This window comes from Canis lupus, chromosome 11 (genome assembly GCF_011100685.1).
Source record: "Canis lupus familiaris isolate Mischka breed German Shepherd chromosome 11, alternate assembly UU_Cfam_GSD_1.0, whole genome shotgun sequence".
Classification (NCBI taxonomy): domain Eukaryota; kingdom Metazoa; phylum Chordata; class Mammalia; order Carnivora; family Canidae; genus Canis; species Canis lupus.
Window position 1 is genome coordinate 36,226,715 of NC_049232.1, and position 25,363 is coordinate 36,252,077.

Here is a 25,363-nt window from a genome sequence, read left to right on the forward strand (position 1 = left end):
TTGAGAACCAATTTTCATTTCTTCTATTATAACTGGGGTTGGATTAACTTAGGATCAGTCAGGTTCAGTAGCAGGAGATAGAATTCACCTGATCCAGTTTATGGAGATTTGTTCTATTACCTGCTTTACAGAAGAAACAGGCCTGGGGTGAGCTCTTGCAATGACTGAGAGTTCAGCATAGTACTGGGTCACAGTCCACCGCAGTATTTGCCAGTGGAGACTGCAGAAGGAGCACAAAACACAGCCTTGTCCCACTTCCACCTTCTAATATAAATCTCATCTGGAACCCCAGTTTCCAGGTAGTCCCATAAATGCAGTTTTGGGGTGGAAATCCAGCTTCTGGGGTTCAGGAAGATCCATAAGAAGGAGAGCAGAATGGAATGATGTTTAACTCATTTGTGATGTTTGTTAACCTGTTGCATGGCCTCTTAAATGAATTATCTTTTTTTTCTTTTTCTTTTTTTTAGAGAGAACATATGAGAGAGCAGGGGGAGAGGCAGAGGGAGAGAGAGAGAGAATCCTAAGCAGGACTCCATACCCAGTGTGGAGCCCAACTTGAGGCTCAATCTTACAACTTTGAGATCATGACTTGAGCTGAGACCAAGAGTCAGACTGACTCTTAACTGACAGAGCCACCCAAGTGCCCTTGAATTGTCATTTTCTAACCATTCCTGGGCTAACTTGTAAAAGAAGCTGCCAGAGACAAAGATATGATGTCATTATTTCTAAGAAGCTTATGGCCTCACTCTTAGCACAGCTGGAGGTCAGGCGAAAGGGGGAGAGCAGAGGATGACCTCATTGGCTCCATACTGCATGGGGTCCGAAGGTCTAAGGTGGGTTTCTCTGTACACATATCAATGAATATTTGAGCACAAAAAATAGATAAGTTGTTTTATTGAATACAGCAGTTTGGTGATTCAGTTATAGTTTCTCTTCCTGTTATACTGGACCTTATTCATTCACTTCTTTAAAAATAAATTATGATCATTTAAACATTATCATTAATAAATTGAAGTCTCCTTCATACCCTCAATTTGCCCATCAGAACTGCATAATCCCAGGGATCCCTGTTCACACAGAATATAGTGGGAGTGGCGCCCTGTGGAGTCATGTCCCAAAGCATGTTCCCTGCCAGCTCCCTCAGTTGGAGGATTGGTTCTACTTCTTCTCCATAAAATGCTTTTCAGAAAGGTGCTGGCACCCTGGGGAGCTACAGAGGATTATGGGGAGGGGCCTTGGAAAGCCAAGAGCGGCCTTCTTTCAGAGCTGATGTGAATTCAGAAGACATCACTCAGGGCCACCAACATTCCTTTCCAGAGAAATCCCTTTCTAGTCATGCCTTTTTGTCATCTGAGTTAGCAGAGAAGATTGAATGATTTTGGCTATGGTTATTTGGCTTTTACTTTGAGGGCTCTTTGGAAGCACAACTAAATCTTAAAAGGTAGTAGATTGGTTTAAGAAAGTGGGAATAAAAATCTGTTGCAAAGACAAAACATTAGCAATCTCCTTCAAAAGTCCCTCCACCCAAAGTCTTTAATTTGGGAGCTGACTTGGAACCCTTCTATGGAATTGCGCCATATTGGCCTGCATACCTAGGTGGAGGGGTTCTGGGCTCTGAGCGCTTCTCTCCTGCTGCTCCTGTCTAAGAACCAGAGGCAAGTCCCTGGATTGAACATGTTCAGATGTTCATGAGTGATAGGAACAAATCTAAGTGAGCTGATGGTTCCCATCCAATATCTGCTGAAAGTAAATTGGGTGACATCCATTAGGGGTGGGGAGTAGAGGAGGGGCCATTCTAAATACAGCCTAATCCCTTAGGGAAGGGACTTTAAATTTTGCTGTGAGGAAGACAGAAGGCCTTTCCCCCAACCCCCCAGACTTTGAGTATTTTCAGCCATTGTTTCTGGTTTTCCCATAGTCAGGGGTAAGAACTGAGCTGCAAAGGCAGACTGGGTTTAGACAAAGGGTGTTAGCACTGGGAAAGAGAGATAGGAGATCCAGTTAGGAACATGTCACTTATAGGAAGAGGAATAACCTTCTACTGGGCAGTGCTAACATAGTTGATTTATACCAAGAAGATATAAATACCAGGAGGAGGGAGTTCCTTATTTTCTAAAGCACAACTGGTGGTTTTGGAACAGTTACAATCTATAACTACCATATATTTTGGATTTTCCAGAGCAGTCTGGATTTTAAATATTTGCTTTCGTTATCCCCGTAAAACATCAAAATATTCCGGAAATGTAAATATTTTGACAAGCAGTTAACTCAGTTGAAAGCGTTACAAATGTGTGAATTCATTCCGTTGGTCCTGAGCATGAATTCAAGGACCTCAAATGGAAAGCTCTCTGTCACTGATGAGAGGCTTCTGGGCAGCACAGAAGTCTTCAATGGGCTCTGGCACTGAAAAGCCTCTTCTAAAATGTGAATTAATTATGCAGAGACTCGTCAAGAGATGTTTGGGGAAAAAAAGGAAAATAAAGAATTACTGAACAAATAAAGTTCTTCTCACAAGTGTGAGTTAGGAAATATGCTAGCAATTTCACCAGAAGATGAATGAAAATGGATGTTAGTGTCACACTAACTGGTATGTGCTTTTTGCTATATTTTTCATTAATATTGCTTCTCAATAAGACAGTTTTTTAAAATAGGTGACTGATTTAATCCTTATATTTTTGTAAGATTTTAAATGAGCTCAGAAATCAGAGAAAGTTCTTTGAGTGAGGAAGCCACATAAGTTAAAAGAGGGGCTTTGGGTGCTGGATGGACCAGGAAGCAAAACCAGTCTCTGCCACATGCCAGATTTACAGTAAGTTACTTAATGTCTTGAAGACTCAGGTCCTTTGTATGAAAACTGGGAGAAGTAAACAACTCAAAAACATATTGTGTGAGGATCAAGTGATTATAAAATTGCTTGACCCAGAGCAGATATTCAATAAATGATAGCTGCTAGGGGTGCCTGAGTGTCTCAGTTGGTAAAGCATCCAACTCTTGATTTCAGCTCAGGTCATGATCTCAGGGTTATGTGATCAGGCCCTGCATCAGGCTCCATTCCATTGTATTTGAATTGTTTGTTGCTTCTGTGAACCTGAGCCCTAGTAAGGCAAATGTGGAATAGAGCACCCTGCTTATGAGAGATGGACAGAATGAGCAGAAAGTTCACTTCCACTTTATTGAACAACTGGAACATGGGGCTTGTCTGTTACTGGAGCCTAAGAGCCTCTCCTGACTGATGCGGGAGGGAACCCAGAGGCTTCCCCTGCTAGCTCTTGTAGGACCCTGAGGGGGGAGAGAGGATTAGGACAGTCCACTGGACCAAGACCAAGGAGGCACATGGGCTTCGGACAGGGTGGTTGTGATTGAAGGGAGGTGATGGGCATCCCAGCAGTAAGCACCAGAGGGGAGGGATCCTCATCTTCTAATAGACGTCGAAACAAAGAAACTATTGTTCATTTCCCATAGGTGTTAAATTTACTGGCTGAGTACCAGGAAAGTCTCAAGGGAGATTATAGGGATCCAGAGACCTCCCACATGTCCTTACTGCTGCCATCTCCTTTACCTGTCAAAACTGAAAGGATGGTGACGTCATGTTAATTTCTGCAGCAGGAGGACCACAAGCTGGGTGACTGTGGCTGCTTTGAAGGGTGCCCTGCCCTTGCCTACCAGGTCTATGGAGAGGCAAGTGACTGGGGGTAAATGCCTTCCCCCTTCCCCGTACCTGTTGTCCAGATGCAGCTAGGGATCCCCCCCAAAGGACTGCTTTCCTGTGTCTGGATTCCTGGAAAAATATGCCATTTAACAAGGGGTGTTTTCAGACACAAAGTAGTTGTTCTGTATTCCCATTAGGTGGCTACACTTCATGGCTGAACCTGAAATTGAGGTCTTTTGCAAATAAAAGGATCTTTTTATGGTCAAACTTCTTTGGGCCCCTCTCCCTCTTTCTAGGCCTCTTTGTTCTCTGAACAAAAGAAAAATGGAGTGTTATGCTTCTAATAGAGTGTGGTGTCCTCCTCAATCTCACGGCTGGCTCAATTGTCCACTCTGCTGCAAAAGCCTTTATAGAGTAAGATGTTGGGGTGCTGGCATTTCACCCACATCCAAGAGGTTGATGAGCGGTAAACAACCTTCTGTACACTGAATTACCAGTGCCCTCATCAAACCCTGGACAGAGCATCATCATCTAAACAGTTAATATCCTTATTCAGCATTTCCCAAGCTCTGTTCCATAGAACCCAAGTTCTAGAAGATCAAATAGGTACCCTGCTACTAAGAGGTTCTGAGGCCAGAACATTTGGAGGTGCATTGTATTTGAATTGTTTGTTGCTTCTAATAACACTCTTAAGAATGTCTTGAGACTCTGACAGATCCTTAAATTAAAAAAAATCTCTTTGACTCAGATTTAATTATATTAGACTTTCACTGTGTTTTCTCAAATTTGTTTGGACTTGACCATGAGGCATTTTTAGTATGGCAAATTATTAACATCCTGAGAAACAGTGAACCTTGACACACTGACTTAGAAGTTGCTATCCTAATTTATTCCCCATGACTTGGGCAGCACAACCTGTGGCCTGGTCCAGAGAAATAAATTTGTGAGGCTAGAGATGGAATTCATCATGGGCTGTGTTCAGTCCAGCCAAGATGTTTGCATGAAGCCCCTCAAAGACTCAGCCTTTTGCAACTGGAGGTCCCCAGATGATCATGAATTTCTGGGGCTCACTGGCAACTACCAACTGCTTCTTCAACATTTTGCTTTGTTTTTTGCTCCGCCTCTTCCAGTCACTGATCATCTCAGTATCAGTAAGGAACTCACTTGGTCAGTCACAAAAGGCCTTCCAGTGTTCAGGTATGTCTGTGCCAGACAGAGTAATGGTCCCCCAAAGATGATGTCCATGTTCTAATCCCTGGAACTTGTGAATATGTTCTCTTACATGGCAAAAGGGATTTTGCTAAAGTGGTTAAGGATCTTGAGGTGGGGAGATTGTCCTGTATTATCTATGTGGGCCCAATTTAATCACAAGGGCCCTTATAAGAGGAAGACAAGAAGCAGAAGTGGGAGTGATACACTCTGAAGATGGAGGAAGGGGCCTTGAGCCAAGGAACACAGGCTCCCCCCAGAAACATGAAAATGCAAGGAAATGCATCCTCCCCTAGAGCCTCAGGAGGACCACAACCCTATCTGCATGCTGATTTCAGCCTGGTGAGATTATTTTGGACTTCTGATCTCTAGAACTGTAAGTAATAAATTTGCATTGTTTTAAACTACTAAGTTTATGGTAATTTATTACAAGAAAGTAATACAATGCCTTAATCCCATCCTATCTCAAACTGGCCCAGACCCATATAATTAAACCTAGAGTACCCCTTCTATAAGGAGATTATTCTAAACCAGGAGGAGCCAAGTCCTGGGCCCTCTATGAGGGCAGTTGTCCCCTATGGGAATAAGAGTTATTGGTTGTTATGGTCTGAATGTTTGTGTCTCCCCCACATGGTTGAAATGCTGATCCCCAATGTGGTGGTCTTAGGAGGTGAGACCTTTGAACGGTGATTAGGTCATGAGGGTGGAGCCCTCATGAGTGGGACTAGTGCCCTTATAAAAGAGGCTCCAGAGAGATCTCTTGCCACTGTCCCCCGTGTGAGGACACAAGAAGTCAGCAGTCCGTAACCTAGAAGAGGATGCTTACTGGACCTTGCGGCACCCTGGTCTTGGATGTCTCCCCTCCAGAACAGTGAGAAATACCTTTCCATTGTTTCTAAGCTACCCAGTCTGCAGTAATGTTTTATGGTGGCCCCAACGGACTGAGGCACTGGGTGAAAAGGAAAAAGCTAGAAATGTTGTTTCACTGGATAAAAGGCAATCTTAATTGAAGCATTCATGAAAATGTTTATCACCTACATTTAATTGCTCTGTAGCATAAAACGATTATGTATGTGGATAAATATGTATTATATTAATATATCGTCACTTTAGATTTCCCCAATTAACCCTCTACGAGTTTACTCAGCCTTCCTAATTTATTGCTCGCGTAGCACGGTCATCTGTTTCCAACCTAGAAAATTAGTGGGCATATTCCTCAGGCTTATGAGCTATCAGTTCTATGCCTTGACATTGTGCCTGGAGATACAGAGCAGAGGTAGTTTGGTGGTTTCTCAGCCCAAGGTTGAGTAAACAGATGTCCCGGAGTTGATTTTACCCAGAATAATTGCATACAAAGAGCACAAATGTTTAATTAATCAGGAATCTTGTGCTTATTATCTTTTCACTGGGTTTCCACTGATAATGACCCAGAGGAAAATTCTTTTCCTTTGTGTGAATGATATTTTATTTAAAGGTTTTCATTTCATCCTCCGATTTCCTCCCCCTTTCTAGTGAGGGAGACAGTAAGGGGGCTGCGTGAACGAGTACCTGTGCCTTCCGCAGAAGGAGGGCACACCCAGGCCCCTGAGTGTGGAGAGGCAGGGACGCGGCGGGAAGGGGAGCATTTTCACCACCCAAGTCAGCCTCAGACCTCTGCCGAAGTCAGAATAATTTACTATTCTATATTCACTTGGTGCAAACTTCCTTCCCCCAAATCAAAGTTGGGAGGAAAGAAAGGGAGTTATGGAAAGGGCTGACACGCGAGAAAAATGGGAAGATGGTTGCGTATGAAATGAGGTTTGAGTTTTCAGGACTTCACGTTGCAGTTCGGGCTGGCTCACTAATGAAGGACCTACTCCCCTAACCTGGTGTGCGGCACAAAACACTAATCAGGACATTGTTTGCATTAAAGGGCTGAGCTTTCCGGTGGGTAATCATCGGGGAAACCCAGTCAAGGGCGAATAAGGACGGCGGCCCTGATTAATTAAACATCTGCACCAGGACCCTAAGCGAGACTAACCCTGTTGGTTGTACAAGAGCTCTTGCTGTTAATGCCACTCGTGGAACTGGGAAGCACTGTTTGCTAAAATCCACTCTGTATGGAAAGCTTGGCATTCAGGGCAGGTCAGGTCCTGTCTCTCTATATTATTTCGGCTTCTTCCTGTGTCCTTAGGTATCAGGATTCTGGGCGGGGCAGTGGGGTCCGTAGCTTATCTCTTCAAGGAGAAAGCTGCATTTGAGTTAGCCTTGAAGTGCAGATCAAAGTTGGAAATGTGGAGATGGGGGGCGGGGAGGCGTTCTGGGAGGGAATTCCAGGGAGGGGGACTCGAGCGAACAAAGGCAGGATGTCTGGAACTGTAGAGCGTGTCCTGATAACTCCAAGGTCCGGGCTGATTGGAGCATAGGGGCTGTAAAGGTTAGTGGGGATCAGTGTTGTGAAGGCTCAACACCAGCCCGTGGAATTAGAGGTACGTTCTGAAAGCCATCGGAAGAAACTGTGGGCAGCTTCTCGGGTGGAGAGTAGCATGGCCAGAAGAGTGTTTCCAGAGGATGACCTAGAGTAGTGGGGGGAAGGCCGAAAGCATAGGAGAGAGAACGATGTGGGAGGAACTCGGTAGGGCTGTGCTAAATTACAGATCCAGTTTGAAAGTTAGAGCACCGTCACAGAGACCTAATGCAGAAAGAGCTACTGGTAAGGCTTCCAGATAAAACACGGGACATCACTAGACTAAAATTTGTTTACCTGGAATACAAATTGAACTCGGTGTCCTGTATTTTGTCAAATTTGGCAGTGAGTGGCTGGCGAGGCAGCTCTGGGAATGCACCTCTTAGATCGCCAGGTGTAGGAGGGTCATTCATTGGTCGAGGCTTCAGTGGTGACCTCCTCCCAACCAGTGACTCAGCTCGGCAGGGATGCTAGAACATGACTCCTCTGCAGGGTGACTAGCTCCAGGACCTCCAGAAGCTGCCATAGGACTGCACTGCAGGTCAGGGAGGCTTCAGCCCACCTTTTTTCTCTCCTTTTCATGGGGTCAGATCTGCCCTGCAGCCCGACAGCTGTGCCAGCCTCTCTTGGCTCCTTTCCCATTTTCTCTCACATGCTTTTGCCCTAGAAAAGCTTTGCACATCGAATCCCACCCTGACATCTACTTCTTGGAGGATGTAATACCTGTCTTGGTTTTGTCTTGGACTAATGTACCTGTGTCCAAACAGAAGTTGTTAGGAGCTGGCTAGGGAAAGCACAAGATTTGTAGCTGTGGAATAGGAACCAGGGAAGATTGTAAAGCAGCAGGTGGCAAGAGAGAGGATTTGGAAGGGACAAAAATGTTCAGGTTTGGCTTCATTTTGTTTAGTCCTCAATGAAGAATATATGTAAAAAATCACACGTGATCCATTTAAAAATGCCCATTTTTCATGCTTACATGTTTTTCAGGCAGCTGGGATGCTGCTGCTCAGTCCTAGTTGAAGAACTTTGTCTTAAAGGACTTAGATGGGGATGGTAAATAGACTCCATTTGCAGAAGAACGCTGATAAATTGGTAGTGACCTTGGAGGGCTGTGCTCCAAAGGGCTGTGCAGCCATGTGGAAGGCACTGGGATTGATTAATGTGGTCTGTTATGGTTGAGGGAGTAGAGGCGGTGGGATGAGTGCTATCCTTGGACAGCCCTGCCCATGTTGGTGAACTCTTAAAGGCAGTGTCCATGCCCAAAAGGAGGCCATTGGTATAATCTGGGGAAGAAGCAAGACAGCCTGAAATAGCTGGGAGGGAAAAAGGGAGGTAAATATGAGAACTAGACTGAACAAGACTGGGGAATCAAATGAGTGCACAAGGTAATGGAGGGGGAGAATCAGGTAAGATTCTGAGGTTTCAGTGGTTGGGGTATGTGTGTGTTTTGTGTAACTAATCAGACTATGCTCTGTTTGCCAATTGGTACTGGAAATTTTTTTTAAAGATTTTATTTATTTATTCATGAGAGACACACAGAGAGAGGCAGAGACATAGGCCGAGGGAGAAGCAGGCTCCATGGAGGGAGCCTGATTTGGGACTCGATCCTGGGTCCTGGGACCACGCCCCAAGCCTAAGGCAGATGCTCAACTGCTGAGCCACCCAGGCATCCAGGGACTGGTAATTTGAGTTACCTTCAGACACCTAGTGTCATCATCAGTCTGTCTTTTGATGGCCATTATACTCACGTGCAGGTTTTTTATATGGATGGAGTGTTTGGATGAGGAGATTCATTCTGTTGCATTCATTCAGTTGTAATCATTCAAAGGCACGGATTCATGCTTACTTATACACGTTTGTTCTTCATATGTACGTACATATATAGTAATTCCATCTGTTCTGAAGTCGCCTCAGAAAAGTTCCAAGTACACAGTCCACCGTCGACATGTATTATTCAACTTCTCTTTACTGGAAATAGAATGTATTGATTTAAAGTGGGTTTAGATTAAGAATATGAACCACACTTGATATTCAAGAGCAGCAGTTTGCACGGTTGTGTTAAGGACAAAAGAACATCTGTCTGGCCCTGCATCCCAGCAGGAGGCCCCATGCTTGGTCAGGCGTGCACCCACAGCAAGGGAAGGGGGTGACAGAGGCTCTGGGGTTCGTCACCACAGAACTCAGAGGACTGACTCACTTCCCTTCTCAAGATGCCAGCCATGGTTTGTGGTGGTGGCTCACCACACTGGCGAGGCGCTTGCCTTTCCTGCCTTTCTTGTTCCATGTGATCTCGTCCCAAGGTGCCAGCTCCTGGCTCTCCAACTTGGGGACGCATACATTTTTTCAAGAGGGTGGAGGGAAAATCAACATGAAGATTAATGGACTTCAAAGAAGGGAGAAAAGGAAAATACTGGAAATTTCGGCCCATGATTCAACTTTCAGGGGCACAAGAGTATGCTGGAGACGAGGAGAATCAAACCTAGCTCTGAGACTGGAGCCTTGAATTTATGAGATCCTTTAGAGAACTCACTGAATATCAACATGGCCATGAAAGTAGATGTTGAATTTTGTCCTATTTACTTTCCTTCCCTTCCTTCCACCCTCCCTCCCTCTCCTCTTTAATGGTGGTGGGCCTTAGCTTCAAAATGAATTTTAAGTTTAAGAGAATTCATTTAAAAATAGGTTCTCTAGCCTGCATTTATAAAAATAATTTCTCCCAACTGGAACAAGAACATATGTTCCACATATGTGGTAATTCTATTGTACAACATGCTATTTCTGAATACCACACAAAAGTAAAATACTAATCTAATTTTAAATAGCATGGGATATTTCTAGTGAATAGCCAATTCAATATTTCACACCAGAAAGACTTTTCAAAATGCTCGGTACAAATCTAATGATAGGGGTTAGGTTGTACATAGGTAGACCACTCTTCATTGCGTGTGTCGGCAATAGCTAGCTTAGTTCTAGTCACACTGTTTATTGTGATATGCTAAATTACCCGAATCTGTTGTACCACTATTTCTCTCTAAAAATCTCAGTTTGTTGCCAGAGAGCTGCTCTCTCAACTGGATCTGTACAGGGCTTTAGGGAAATCGGACCTTCAGTTAACCTAATCACAGGTGTGAATTCCTTATGGGCCCCCAGAGGACAGCCCATAGAATGTGTTTCCCAGCTGTAAGAGGTACCCTGAATTCTTAATATGTAACCACTTCCTGAGGGGAGGGTATGATCCCTGGCTGCCAAACAGGGACATTTTTGTAGTGGCTTGATTGGGTAAAACATGTTTAGGTGGAATAGATACCATCCATGTACCATGCTCATGCCTTCAACCCCTGAGTTGGGTGAGGATGTGGTGACTTGTGGGGTTCAGCTGTATAGGCAGTCTATAGACCGGGTAGTGACTGAGCTTGCCCTTTGTTGGTGACCACTGCTTACTCTCCAGCAGGAAGAACTTAGCCAATGTCTCTCAATTTGCAAAATGGTGCCAAACAGGCCCCAAGAGAAACATTATCAAAGGCCTTTTTGTCTTAGAATGCATCAGTGCTGAGGAAGGGAATGTTATGCATGGCATGCATGGATGGGCTTTCAACCCACCCAAGTCCAAACCTCATTTTCTCTCTGGGAGAGAGGAAGGTGGCAGGAGAGGAAGCCAAGAGGCCAGGATGCTGCCAACATTCAAGTGGGAAGGGCCCTCCTCTGGAATGAGCATGCTGGCAGAGAAATGGGGCAGAGGAATGAATTTTAGAAATGTTGTGGTGAATGAGACACTGAGATTTATTTTAAAATGAAAGATTTATGAAAATAACCTGGTACCAAAGGAAAAGGAGACTTGAGGGTTGAAATAGATCATGGCTGGGGAGCTGGGATGATGTGGAATGCAGAACGATGTGGCAGGGAGGGAAGGTGAGGGGCCAAGAGGAGAGTCCTAGGAGGGGTCAGTGGAGGGGGCACAGGCTGCTGAGATGGAGGCTCACTTCTCATCCTGCTGCCACCTCAGTTACTGTGACTTGGCAATTGGTTTCTTCTGTGCAGGGAAAGGGGAGCTGAGACACATTGTTGCAAAGGACAGAAGTCCACCAGGCTTGGAGAGGTGGAGGAGGAATTTAATGTGAGGGTAGGCAGTAGCTCCAGGAACCCGAGGAAGGGGTGAGGGTCAGGGTGAACTGCAGGGATGCAGCAGAGCTGGAACTGATGGACAGGCTCTTTGGGGCCTGGAGCCCAGCTTTAATTAGCTCTGAAAGTTTTCTATCCTGGCATTGGTCCTGCCCGAGATCCACATTCCCAGAAGGGCAACTCCACTTGGTCTGGCTTGGGTCATGTTCTCAGCTGTTGGCCAGAGGAGGGCACCCAAACCATGAGCAATGGCAGAGAGGTTCTCCAGGAAAAAGACCGAGGGGCTGTTATCAGGGAAAGAGGGAATTGGAGCCGGGCAAACAAGAACGCAAGTGCCCACTGCGCAGGGTAATGACAAAGCCACTGCAAGACCTTGTCTTGGGTTTCATAGGATCATGGAACGGAAGGGCATAATATGCACCTGACGTTGTTACCTCATTTATTTCTCCCAATTACCCAGACAGAGAGAGTGAGAAAGCCAAATGAGGACTCAGGAAATGTCCTGGGACTCACACCTTGGGCTGACATCCAGTGGTGGGTCCCCACGGCAGGTGTGTCTCTGTGGTGCCAGCCCAGAGAGCTCCGGGGGGAGGAGGGTGTGGAATGGCATTTTCCAGCCGGAAGCTGTCCCAGAGTTCTGGGGGCTCAATATACACACAAGAGTCTTTTCATTAAAGCTCCTTAATAGAAACTTGAAGTCCAAGTGCCTGTCTCATTATCTTAAATATTTTCGGGAATGCTAAAAGGTGGGGAACTGCCACTCAGAGCATTTCTGGAAAGAACTACTAAAGGAAGGTCTAATGTGCCAGGCTCGGTCCCTCTCTTTTGGCCACTGCAAAGCACCTTCTTGTTTCTGCAGTGAGATGTTTGGTTCCAGTTGATACATTGCTGGGTTCCCACCGACAACCCCTCTGTGAACCCCGCCCCCCCCCCTCTTATGATGAGATGCAAAGATTTAACGGTTTCAGGAGGGAGGCTACCTAATTTGACACACATTTGACACACACATTTGACACATTCCACACGTTCTTGTGCTTGAATAACACCACCTGTAGGTTGGTGAGATAGCTTTTTCAACGTGTGGTAACCCGGGAAGCTGCCCTTTTCACCCTGTTGTGGGAAGGGCGGTCTCACACATTTTTTCCACAGTAATTTGATTTCATCTGAGAACAACTGCAGGAGCTACTGTTGGGAAAGCAACCCAAGGTTCAATGTGGAGGTCATGATTAGTATGAGATGTTTCGTATCTGTGACACAGTTGAGTTCTAGTAAATTCATCAAGGAAGCATCCTGTTAGGAGTTCTATCAGCATTGGCAGGGGTTTCAGCATTTCACCACCAAGATGGAGATTACCCCCATCCTGGGCAACAGGTGTTTTGAGTGTTCTGAAAAGCCCAAACAGCCCAAACTTTGCCCAACAAAGCCTCTCTGTGCCCTGGGTTGGCACGAACCATCATCTTTCTCATGCTATGGGTTTTGTTCTCCAAAGTTTTTACATGTAGAGTCCTCCCTTCGGTGTTCAGGTACCGTGGGACCAAAGGCTAGCTTGGGCAATGGGGTCTAACCTTCCTCTCCCACAAGCCCACCTTAGTGACACAATTTGAGTAGAAAAATGCAAACAGTTTCAAATCAAGTCTGTTGGCCTCCATCTTTCAACCAGATGGCCACCCCTAAGACTTTTACAAAATAAATTCTGGAGATTTCCTTAGGAGGGTCAATCTGATGAGTAGTATATTCAGAATAGAGGAATCCTAGGCATGGCAGCGTTCTGTAAGGGGAATGCTTTCTCAGCTCACAAATTTTGACTGCAGCTCTCAGCTAATTCAAATATCTATTTTTTTTTAAATTTTTATTTATTTATGATAGTCACAGAGAGAGAGAGAGAGAGAGGCAGAGACATAGAGGGAGAAGCAGGCTCCATGCACCGGGAGCCCGATGTGGGATTCGATCCCGGGTCTCCAGGATCGCGCCCTGGGCCAAAGGCAGGCGCCAAACCGCTGCGCCACCCAGGGAGCCCCTCAAATATCTATTTATAATAGCATTTGGAGAGATGCTTGAACTTGGGTTTTAAAAACAGAAACCAAAAGAAATAGTAAGAAGGAATCCCAAGGACAACTTGAACCACACATATCTTAATGCATAATTAACATGGATATTATATACATAAAAAAGTACCACAGTGGTTCCCCTAAAAACATTTTTTTCAGTTCCTTCCCCTTACATTCCTTTTGTAGGTGTGCCTAAGAGAATTGTCTTTGTTTTTGTAGGGTGTGCTTTATCTTAGTGTAACTCCCATGTTCACAGGTGATACCCTGCTGTGAGGGTCTGTGTGGGATGTCACCACCTGTGACAGGGCTCTTATTAATGAACTGCAGAACACTCTCGATCTTGGTTTATATACTAACTCAAAGTCCATACCACATCCTAAGCCTTTAGAGATATTACTTTCCTCCAGCGTTCCTTGCTAACTGCCTGCTTCAAGTTACTTATTTCTCTGGAAAAGATTTCTTGTTTCCTTAGCATGGCCTTGGAGATTTCTGTTTCTCTTTGAATACTTTCTGCCTACTCCCTCCATGTGCTGCTTTATCTTTTTATTGCAGAGTGGAGGAAGTGTTGATATTTTGTTCCAACAAAAATTTTTTGAATATCTATTATATCAGCCACTGGGCCAGGTTGCCATGTGAAAGAGTAAGTTCCAAATGTAATCTGAGTTGAAAACAAATTGCACTGTTATGCAGAAACACGCTCACCTTGATCTCTTCTGGGCACCCTCCCTGGTTACAACTCAGACTCTAACCTTTAACAACTTTATGCCCACAATGGAGGCTAAACAATCACTGAAGAGCATAGTTTACACAAGAGAAGTATTGGAGAAAACTTACTGGTTGCAGAGATGCTAATTATTTCCTCCAATGATCAGTTCCTTCCTTTCTCCAGGCCTCTTTGCTAGATAAATTCTCTATCCAAAAACAGCCCAACTTTAAGTGCTCTGAAACCCTGTTACTGTTTGCAGCTTATTGCATTGGATGTGGATTCCTGACCCAAGATAAGCCAACCACATGTAGCCTAAAGGTGCAGAGACTACATTGGTTATCTTGGGAGCTTGGATGGGAAAGGGAACTAATTGTGAAAGCTGAGACCTACATTCTGTGGCCTCTGTGATGGGCCACATGCAGGCATTGCCAAGTAAGCCATCAGCACAGGGAGAGAACAAATAAATGTATCTGTCTTATCCAGAAATCTGTGTACAAAGAAAAGTCTCTCAGTAGTGAAACAAGAATTCTGAACCAAGAACCTAAGACCTTATTTGGTTTTGAGGCTTGAATTTATGCTATATATGTGGTCTAGAAATATTTGAGATGAGATACTAACAAAAAATGTGATTATGGGCCATGATGTCATACAGCCATGAACCAAACACAAAACTCTCTGTTGAGTCATACCCTCAGCCCAGACCACAGAGGGTTCCCATAAACAAAGCCACACTGAAGACAAGCTCACCAACCCAAATTACAAAATATATTAGGAAACAATTCTCATAATGGAGAATAACAGATAGAATATGTATCAGGATTAGATTCCCAAGAACTTCAGATAGTAGATCTATTGTAGAGGGACTACAAATATGTTTAAAATGATTAGAGACATAAAATAAGAAATTTAAAACATAATAAATGTGTAAGATATCATGTAAAAAGAGACTACAGATCTGAAAAAGAAAAAATGATTTTTTAAAAAGAAGTAATAACTATAGTTATTATTTTTAATGGATTAGATATAGCTAAAGAGAAAATTAATGAGCTGGAAGAGAAGTCTCATTCTAATTCAGAATGTATGAGAGAGTAATTAAAGATATGGAAGATAGAATGGGAAATAATATGATTTTCAAATACAGAATAGAGAATGATGGAGAAGAATCAGTCAAAAAGGAAAGATATAAAATCGTATGATTGAAAGATAAAGATAGTAAGACTCAGGAAGCTATGGCAAGCCGGGAGCTGACTGAGAATAAATCCAAACCATGAGTCCACTAAAATGAAAATGCAGGACACCAAAACCAAAAACATTCTTAAAGCAAACACAGAGAAAAGACATATTTCCTACAAACGAAATACTATTACCAGGCAGACTTTTCAAAAAGCAACAACAGAACCCAAAAGTCAATAAGGCAATATACCCAAAAGAGTAAGAGAAACTGTCACCTCTATATCCATTTAAATTATTATTCAACAACAAAGACAAAATTCTATTTTGCTTTAGTTAACAAAGGCTGTCATGAAGGAGTCTCTAAAGGATTTATTTCAAGTAGAAGAAAACTGAACCAAAAAGGAAGAAGTGAAATTCAGGAAAGGGCAGTAAATTTAAACAGGCCCTGTCTGTGGAAAATAACGATAATGTTGACAGATTTTAAGGGTGTAAAACAATGCGGAACTGCAATGTTGAACACCAGTGATATATAAGAATGGTGGGAGATGGGCAGCCTGGGTGGCTCAGTGGTTTGGCGCTGCCTTTGGCCCGGGGTGTGATCCTGGAGACCCCGGATCGAGTCCCACGTCGGGCTCCCTGCATGGAGCCTGCTTCTCCCTCTGCCTGTGTCTCTTCTCTCTCTGTCTCATGAGTAAATAATAATAATAATAAAAAAAAGAATAGTGGGAGATGATTGGAGTTCTGAATATTGGTAGGTGGGTAGAAATGTTTAATTATTTTATACTTTTTAAAGTCAAGTATGATAAAAACCTTAGTGTAACACCCAAAAGGGTTGTATGTATATGCAGACATACAAATGAGATGTATGATGACTATATCAGTAGAGGGGATAAAAGAAAACTTGATTAGTCCATTAAAAGGCAGGAATAAAGAAAGCAGAGATCATGTAAGCAAGGTAAATATAAAGCCCAAAATAAAATGGCAGAAATAAATCCTAAATAAATGTAAATGGACTAAATGTGTTGGTTAAAAGAGACTAATTTGATAAAAAAATAATCTATGTGGTTTATATGGCACTCATGTAAAACAGAAGGGTAGAGAAAAGAACAAAGGTGAAGGAATGGGAAAAGACCTACCAAGCTAAAAAAAGAAGGGGGCAGGGTTAACAGAATTCCATTTGTACCAGAATTTAGGGCAAGATTCACGATTAGGGATAGATATTCCGAAATACAACAATTCTAATATATTCCTCATGGCCTCAAATAAAAGGCGAACATTGAATTCACAGGAGGAGCTGTGAAAAGTACGTCCCAGACATTTTTACACGACCCTTCAGAGAGTTAAAGCGAATTCTAAAAATCAGGAAGACGATGTGAAGAAGTCATTTTTGTAATGACAGTGACCGGGGCCTAGGCAGTGCTTCGATTCCAGCTCAAAGGGTCCCTCCACCTGACCCCGCCCCCGGGACGCCTAGGGCCAGGAGGGCCCGGCTCCCGGCTCCCCGAGAGCAGGCCTCCGCGGCGTGGCCGTGAACTCTCCCACCTGCTTCTGCCGCCGCTGCGGGCCGCTCCGGCACGATCCTCCACACGCAGCGGCCGCGGCAGCAAGCCGCGTGCCTCCCACGCTCGCCGGCGGCCACACAGCCACGGAAAAGTCCAGCGGCTCGGACGAGCCCACCTCTCTCCCTCGCACATCCACGGGGAGGCGGGCTGCAGCGGGCGGGAAGGCGGCGCTGCTCCTCCCGGCCCCCCAGCGGCCTCCTCCTCGGCCGCCCCCCTCGGCCTCCCCGCACTCGCCAGCCTCGGCAGCGGAAGGGCGAGGGGCTCCTTCTCAGAGACGCGACTCAGCGTCCGCGCACGTGACCTCCGCTCACTTCCGGGGCGGAACTGGCCCCTAGTCACGTGGCTCCTCGGAGCCGCAGGGGAACTTGGGAAATAGTGTCTGCGGAGGCGGGAACAGTCGCGTTTCCGGCTGGTCGGTGCGTGGGCGCAGGGCCTGGGGGCTGGGGGGGCTGGGGGGGCGGGGGGTCGGTCTGTTGCCAAAAGGGAAGGGATTAGACCGCGTAGCCGAAGAAAATGAGCAGTGGCAGCCAGAGCTCCTGTCATTATTCCCAGTCACAGCCCCATTCATTGCACGTGAGGGACGTTGGAACCTCTCAGGACCTCGGTGTTTCCATGCAGAAAGCCGCATCTCAGGTTTGTCACTAAGCGCAGTCAGGAGGAAGAGAGTGAATTGAGGGCTCCCAGGGTTCTCTGTGGGCCCCTGGCTCTGTAGCCCCTCGTCTGCACGGAGCCCAGGTCCCAGCCGGGCGCACGCTGCGCTGCGGGGCCACGGGCGCTGTTGGGGCAGGCGGGGGGTGGGGGTTGAGCAGCTCCTGCCGCTGGTTGCTTTGCCTGGAGCCCCTCTTTTCTTCTCCTGATCTCCCCTTCCCTATCCCCCACACCACCTCACTGGAGGGATTCTGCAGATTGATGGACCGTCACCTGGAAGGTGGAGGCAGACCCCAGATCCCTGTGTTCTTAAAGAAAGAAGGATTAATGAGCCCCTTAGAGTTGTCTCTGGGCTGCAGCTCATCTCGGTGCCTGCCCTGGCCGGGACGACAAACGGCCCGGAGAGAGGCAGGCGGCTCCAAAGCTTTGGTCATGCTGCCCCGTGTGTGACCTGCCGGGTTTGGTCTGTGATCCTCCGTGCCCATTGGTGCAGGTCACAGGCTGAGCTCCTCCCAGGAATCTGATTGTTGGCAGTTGTAAAGTGCAGGAGCCTGGATCTGTCCGAGCAGAGGGTTAAATCATGGAGTGTTTTACAAGGGCAGCTATAGGGAATGTCTTGTTTTCTCCTTATATGGCTATTTTTCTCAGTCCAGAATCCCAGGGTGTATTTTACGTGGTTGAAATACACAAATGGAGTCTCAGTCTTAGCCAAACATGCTATGTGGCTTTAAAATTAACAAGCCTCTCTCTACTTCTGTACCCCAAACACACACTCACATGCACCGTTTCTGTTGAGACTGTGGAAAGATACTCCTTCCTTTGTAGCCAAAAATATTCAATGGGGTGGATTTCTATAATTCCGTTGCTTTATGCATGAGAAAGATTTCTTTTGATCAGAGTAATTTTGCCAGCATGTGGGTCAAATTTAAGTATCAGGTTTTTAATGAGTGGCTACTGTATGTGAAGTGTGTATCTGCTGGCTCTGGGTAGATGGGCAGAACAGGGCACCAAATGTTAGAATAATAATAATTAGAAAAAGTAAAGATGTTTAATGATGGTTCATGAGGACACTAGTCAGAAGGCAGGGCTTGGTGGGTAAGAGCATGAACTTGCCCCAGGTGCTCAGGGAAAGGAGAAACCTATTTAGACTAAGGTGATCCATGGAAGCTTCCATGGAAGAAGTGGGGGTTTGAACTACATGGATTTCGTTAGGTCAAGAGGAGAGGGGGAGGCATTTTAGTGGCAGAGGCCTCAATGAAATGCCAAAGAAGGAGAATGAAGGGGATTTTTAAAGGAGGTGACCTAATAATCCAGAGTGGCTAAAGCACATAGTTCATGGAGGAGAGGCACTTTGGGAGGGAAAGGTAGATTAGGGCTGGAAGTGGCCTGGGAAGTCAGGCCAAGGAGCCAGGATTTTTACTGCATGATAAAGGGGAGGCATTGAAGGTTTCTGGGTATTTATTTTGATCTGAAGCAGTCTGGGCACCGGGATTCACAACAACTTTCTGCTTCCAAAACTTCACTTACTTATTTATTTACTTGTGTATTTATTTTTGATCATCTCAGCAAATATGACAACCTAGAAAATGAAGATTGGATTAGTTAAATATGATCTTTAGGTATTAAAAGTAAGAAAGACTCTTTATGGAGAGTTCCTTTAATGGTGATTTCATAAATGAAAAATGCAGTGCTTATTACTGAATATAGTTCTTGGCCACACCTTCTGGAACACAGATTATGAACTCAGATTTTGCAGGGAGAAGTTGATTGACCAACTTTTATTCTTTGTGGGCAGAAGGGGAAATACTGGAGGAAAAATCTGGCATTGGATTCAGATCCAGAAACCCCACATGTTGAGCAAATTTAGATGAAAATTTGCATTTCAGGGGCATTTTGGAGACAATAAAATCTGCCATGAGAATTATGCTCCCCCAAGCCTACTTTCTGAGTCTCATTTAATCTCCACTTGAGTTTTCTTCCAGAGATAGAGCTGGGATTATTATGTCTATTATAAATGTGAAGAAATTGTCAGAAAGTTCCAATGACTTTCCCAGACTCACACAGCTAGTTTGTGGTGGAGCAGGGCTCTCGGGAACGTGGAGGGGGTCCAAGCAGTGTCCTTGCAATAGCGGTTGGTAGTATGTGGCCTCCAGTGGATCAGAGGCCCAATGAATAGTCAGGGAGGCAGCTAAATTAGACAGACAGGCCGTCCCAGCCAAGGTGAGTGAGAGGCGATGACAAAGTGATGGGGGACAGTCCTTGTGAGGAAGAGCTTGAGGATGCTGGCCGGTGGAAAGAGTGATACCACCAACCCCTAAATGACAACCTCCATAGGCCAGACAGGATGGCACTCTCAGGAAAGGACTCCCAGGCACAGATGCTACGCTGTGGTTGAAGGCACTTGGTTCCCTAGAGATCTTGGTCAAATCACTTGATTTTTCTGAGCTTCAGCTTCCTCCTGGGCAAAATGAAGTGAATTATAATCCCCAAGGGCATGGTGTTAACAGAGACTAGCTGAGAATGTTGGGGCAAAGCATGTGGCTCAGTCCCTGGGACACAGCCATGTTAATACAGATTTTTTTTTGAATCAGTGCCATCAAGAGCTATCAAGCAGGTGAGCTAGAAAGGATATGGAGACCTGAAGTTTGTGTAAGGACGAGGGTGGCATTGGGTTTATATTTAAGAACAAAAGAGGGGCTAGGCTGTAAGGGACTGGAGCTCTTTTTTTTGTTATCATTTCTAATCTTATCATTGAAACTCAGGCAGGAGAAACACGAGTGTGTGCATGTGCATGCACACACACACACATTGGGCAAAACTAGTGACTACCTTCTGCTGAATACATGCTATAGGGGAGCAAGGTGGATCATGGAAAAGGCTTTTGCTCACAGATGCCTGTTTGTGGGTTTAACAAGGATCATTTAATGGTGATGCTTTTTTCCAGTTTTAAAACCTCCTAAAATATTTAGCACTTGCAAGGGGGAATGCCAGGCTTCCAGGTTACTTGCGTAGGTGTTAAGTTAGGGAAGTGTGATACCTCAAGTCATCTCTGATACAAGATTAGCATCGAAATACATGAGGTCACAGGATGGTGAAGCCGGAGAGTTTGGGGAGAAAAATCAGGATATATATTAGCTCTATGTAATTGTTCACTATCAAAATATATATTATTTGCAAATGTTTATTGTAAAATCCATTGTGGAATATAACTCATTCTCGGCTCTGGAGATCAAAACCATTATTATGTATTGTCATGCTGTTATTAATGCCATAACATACCCTTACATTTTAATATCTTTGATAATTCTAGTATTTATTATGACTGTCTAATTCATATTGGTTGGCTACATTACTAACATTTATTGAGATTGTTGAAGAGCAATGGATATAATGGTTTAGCAAGAATCATGGGGGTGAGTATACTGAAGAGTATAGAACCTGGCCAGTTACAAACATGTTAGCCGATTTAATAAAATAGTTCTTAATTGCTTGAATTCTTCCAGAATCACATTCTTGCTGTTTTTTTCCTGTGTAAATTCTTGAGCCACGTTTCTATTAAGCAGGACCTGGTGTCAGAGTCCTACCACATTATTTGCTTTGCATTGTTCTTTTAAACATTATTAAGTGGGCTCAGTACCAAGAGGACCACATTTATTGGGCCACTTAAAATAGGAATCCTCTTTAATGCCCATCACCTATGTCACCTATAAAGAGTATACTTACCACGATGAGCCCTGAGTAATGTATAGAACTGTGGAATCACCGTATTGTACACCTGAAACTAATATAACACTATGTTAACTATACTGGAATGATTATAAAACACTTAAAAATGGTTGAATCACTATATTGTACATCTGTAACTAATATAACACTGTATGCTAACTATACTGGAATTAAAATTCAAAAATATATTCCTTTTTACTTAGGAAAAATGGAATCCTGTTGAGGAGAGACTGGCAGGATGCAGTGGAAGAGGGTCTTTGGAAAGCACATACGGCTCTGTTCCTTACCTTTCTTTTGGATCTTTTCCTATGGTAGTATTTGAGGCACCTAAGCTACCTACCCACATCTCATAGTGAATTTGAGGGAGCTTTCAAGAAGTCAAAATCCTGCATCTTAATACTAGGGCTATTTTATAAGTTTGCCATTAGGAAGAGTCAAGGTCTTGTTTGAGTTTCCAAGAACGATGTGATGCCCTGGCAGCACTCAGATGTATCCATCTTAATTGCACTTAGGCTTGTTCGGGAGCTGGGATGCATGGCTAGCAGAGGCAGACCCAGCTATGGGGAGAGCACTCGCTGCTCACCAGGGAAAACCGTGCCATTTATTCTGAGAATGTGCAGAAACAGCATTTGATTGGGAAGAGGCCTAAGGTCATTTATCTCCCACTTTTAAAATGATGAGATCGATGTGTCTCCCCAGTGGGCTGTCCCCCTTCTATTCAGCAACAATACACTACTTCTTTTCAAAGAGAAATATGCTTCCAATAAGGGGGAAGGGAGGCAGGGGGTGGTAGCAAAGGGGATCAAGCAACTTTCATTGAAGGATTCATTTTTGATTGAAATATTTTGTTCTAATCTCCAACTTCCTTTTTAACTTGGCAGAAGGACCAAAAGAAAAACAATGTCCCTCCTTAGCCCAGTTTATGGCCTGCCAGAGCAGAGGATCCGGTTACTTCTTCCAAATTGTATACGTTGGGTTGTTTGATACATTCTTTTTTTTTTTTTTCTTTTTAAATCTATTGCTCATATACATAGGGTTTTCTTTTAATGGCTTGTCAAAGTGGACTTTGGTGAAAAACCACAGGAGAAAAAAAACAATGAAAAATATAGATCAAATTTAGCTGGCGATTTAATACTTTTTTTTTTTTTTTGGTCCTTGAGTATGTTGTGGAAGGAATTCTCTGCAAGTGATACATCCTGTAACTGTAGGCAGATGTAATCCCCTGGCCGTGATACCAGCGAAGATTTCCCTTCACGTTGGAGACATTTGCAGCCATTTTGTTCCCTCCCACAAAGAGGAAGTGCACAGGGAGGAGGACATTTGGGCCCTGTACGTTCTCTGTAATGTTCCATGGTTGTGTTTACAATTCCCAGGGTGCTCTATGAACCTGGCCTTGGAAGGGAAAGAACCCCAGGGTGTTGTGACCTGGGGTTGGAATCTGGGGAGCGCCCATAGGGGCACGTTCTCCTCTCAGAAAGCCCTTTCTCCTTGCTGCCAGTCGGCCTCATTGTTGCTTTGTGAGCTTCCCTCAAACTCAGCTCCTCAAGGACACAAGCTGGGGTGGACTCTCCCCAGATCCAGTCTGCTCATCTTGGTATTCTGTGCATTGTGTCCTAAGAGGTCACCGTTTGTGTTACATTCATTTGGATTTCTGCCTTTTCTCCATAAATATGTTAAAAACATATTTTCCCCCTCATGGTGGGGAGTGTTCTTTCTAGTGGCATATAGGAGATAGATTCCATCTGCTTACCCAGACCAGAAATAGCTTGAGGGTTGTCTTGTTTGCGGCCCCCAGAAGCACACCCGAGACAGTGATTTGAGGGCAAATGGCTTATTGAGAGAGGGTTCCAGCAGATGCCAGCAGACAAGTGGGGCAGGGAGGAAGGGAAGGAAAGAGGCCACCAAGCTAGTGACCACTATGGGCAACCGGGTCTTAATCCTGCCGGGAAAGGTTTCTTGACCTCAGTGCTACTGACATTTGGAGCTGGAGAACTCCTAGTTGTGTGGGCCGCCCTGAGGATTGGAGGAGGTTCACTAGCATCCCTGACCTCTACTCACTAAATGCCAGTGGCAACACACCCAACACGTGATGATCGAAAGTGTTTTCAGATGGTGCCAACTACCCCCCCTGGGTGGGGGCAAAATGGCCCATGGTTTGGAACCATGAGAGCCACAGGGACCTCTGGGCAAGACACAGCTGCTAACCATCACAGGTCTGGCTGGCATGCACTGAGATGAGAAGGCCGAGGGGATATACCACCACTGGGCTCTGGAGTGTCTGCTGCCCCCTCTTCTAGAAGCCAAGGAGGGAGCAATCTGGCAAACTGCTATGTCAAAAATAGCATAAACTGAGTGGTTTATAAATACAAAAATTTATTTCTCATGGTTCTGGAGGCTGGAAATCTAAGATCAGGGTCCCGGCACTGTCGAGTTCAGACCGCAGACTGCTGACCTCTCGTATTTTCCCGTGGTGGAGAGCAGAGACAGGAAGCAGGGCTCTGGTGACTTTTTATGGCACTTATCCTATTCATGAGGGCCTCACCCTCATGACCTCATGTAATCCTATTCTCTGTCCAAAGGCCCCACTTTCTAATACCATCGCATTGGGAGGTAGGGTTTCAACATAGGGATCTGGGAGGAGAGACTAGTATTCAGTCCATACAGGGGACATTGCCACCTGATTATTCTGTGGGTACCTTGAATTCAAGAAGTCTCAAATAGAACTACTGATCTCGCTCCAAAGGCCCTCGGATCTGCCCCCTTCCCGTGATCAATTTCCAGTTGATAACACACTTACCTGCAAAGCAGAATCTCCCACCCAATAGGGCCCATTCCACCTCCAGTATTAGATCTGTCTCCTCCTTGTGACCTCCCGCTGCTTTAAGGCAGGTAGCCTTGCTCATTCATCCCTCCAACATCACCATGGCTTCCACGCTGACCTCCCTCCTCCGAGCCCTCTCTGACTCTTCTTTCCAAAAGGCAATATGTCCATCATCATATTCTATTTTAAAATTTAAAAAATCATTTCCACCACTTTCTGAATGAACTGTGAGTACTTTATCCAGGCGTCCCAAGTCCTTTGTTACCTGAGAAGGGTGACTATCCGAGTGATTTAGAGGCAGTACGCCTTGGGCTCAAATCTCAGTGACTCAGGTAAATTACCTGGCCTTTCTCAACCTCAGTTTCTCCAAGTGAAAAACAGGGACCAACAGTACACATGTGAGTCATCTATAAAAAGTACTTTTAATAGGTCTTGGTCCATCTTAGGAGGTCGATGAAGGTTCTCCATCATTGTTACTGCCTGACTTCCAGCGTTGTCATGAGTGTGAAGTAAGGTGACACTTGTGGAAGAGCTCTGCTCACCATATGGTCTTACTACTGCATCCTGTTCCTCATCTGTGGCACAGAATTGTTGGCTCTGGGCTGGGTAGGGAGTGGGGACACAGGAAGGATCAGCACACTGCCAGCACTGGCGCATGGATCAGGAGGCAAGGCCCCCAGGGGGAATGGACACATGGAGCGTGCCTGGGTGAGGAACAGAGTTTTGGGTCTCTGCTCTTCCAGCTCTGAGCTCTTATGAGTTGGGCAAAGCACCAATTGACTCATCAAGTTTTGACATTGGCTGCGGAGCTTGAAATGCCTCCTGTCCAAGAACTCACCACTCTGTCCTGTGAGCCTCCTCGGGAGCACAATGAAAGGATCTAGAGTGTTCCCAGGACACACTTCTGAGTGACTGAACTGGTGGAGAATGTGCAGAGCCCTTATTGTATACAGATGGCATTCTGTATGGCAGCTGGGGCTGGCCAGAAAAAGTACAGGCTGGCAGGCCAGGGTGGGTCCTTCGTGTTCTGCTCCAGGGCCCCCTACAGACATCTCTAGGAGAGAGCTGGCCAGGGAAGGGAGGTGAGGAGGTCCTCTTGGACAGGCTCACCTTGGAGAGTGAGCTGGAGGCACTGGGTGAGCGGTGAGCCACAAATGCCACATTTTAGCAAAGGAGAAGATAGTTCCAGGCTTGCAACCTCAGTAACAGAGTGTTAGCAGTGATTTCAAGGAAGGATCTAGGCCACAGCTTCGCAC

General features: G+C 45.1%; 2 long non-coding RNA genes across 7 annotated transcripts in view; one reads left to right on the forward strand and one right to left on the reverse strand.

Annotated features, from left to right (window-relative positions):
• LOC111098050 overlaps positions 1–17,073 on the reverse strand; it is a 34,049-nt gene extending 16,976 nt beyond the window's left edge. Inside the window, exons 1-2 of one of the 2 annotated variants that reach the window (XR_005366790.1) lie at positions 16,893–17,073; positions 9,053–9,272 (exon numbers count right to left, since the gene is read on the reverse strand). This is a non-coding gene — a long non-coding RNA (uncharacterized LOC111098050). Of the gene's footprint in view, positions 1–9,052; positions 13,359–16,892 lie in introns of those variants that run through there. The other variant, XR_005366789.1, reaches the window with a different exon arrangement.
• Positions 7,203–25,363, forward strand: part of LOC102155446 — a 123,651-nt gene continuing 105,490 nt past the window's right edge. For 3 of the 5 annotated variants that reach the window (XR_005366788.1, XR_005366782.1, XR_005366783.1), the window contains exon 1: positions 7,203–7,326. This is a non-coding gene — a long non-coding RNA (uncharacterized LOC102155446). Of the gene's footprint in view, positions 7,327–7,672; positions 7,846–17,382; positions 17,546–25,363 lie in introns of those variants that run through there. The other 2 variants (XR_005366785.1, XR_005366787.1) reach the window with 2 other exon arrangements.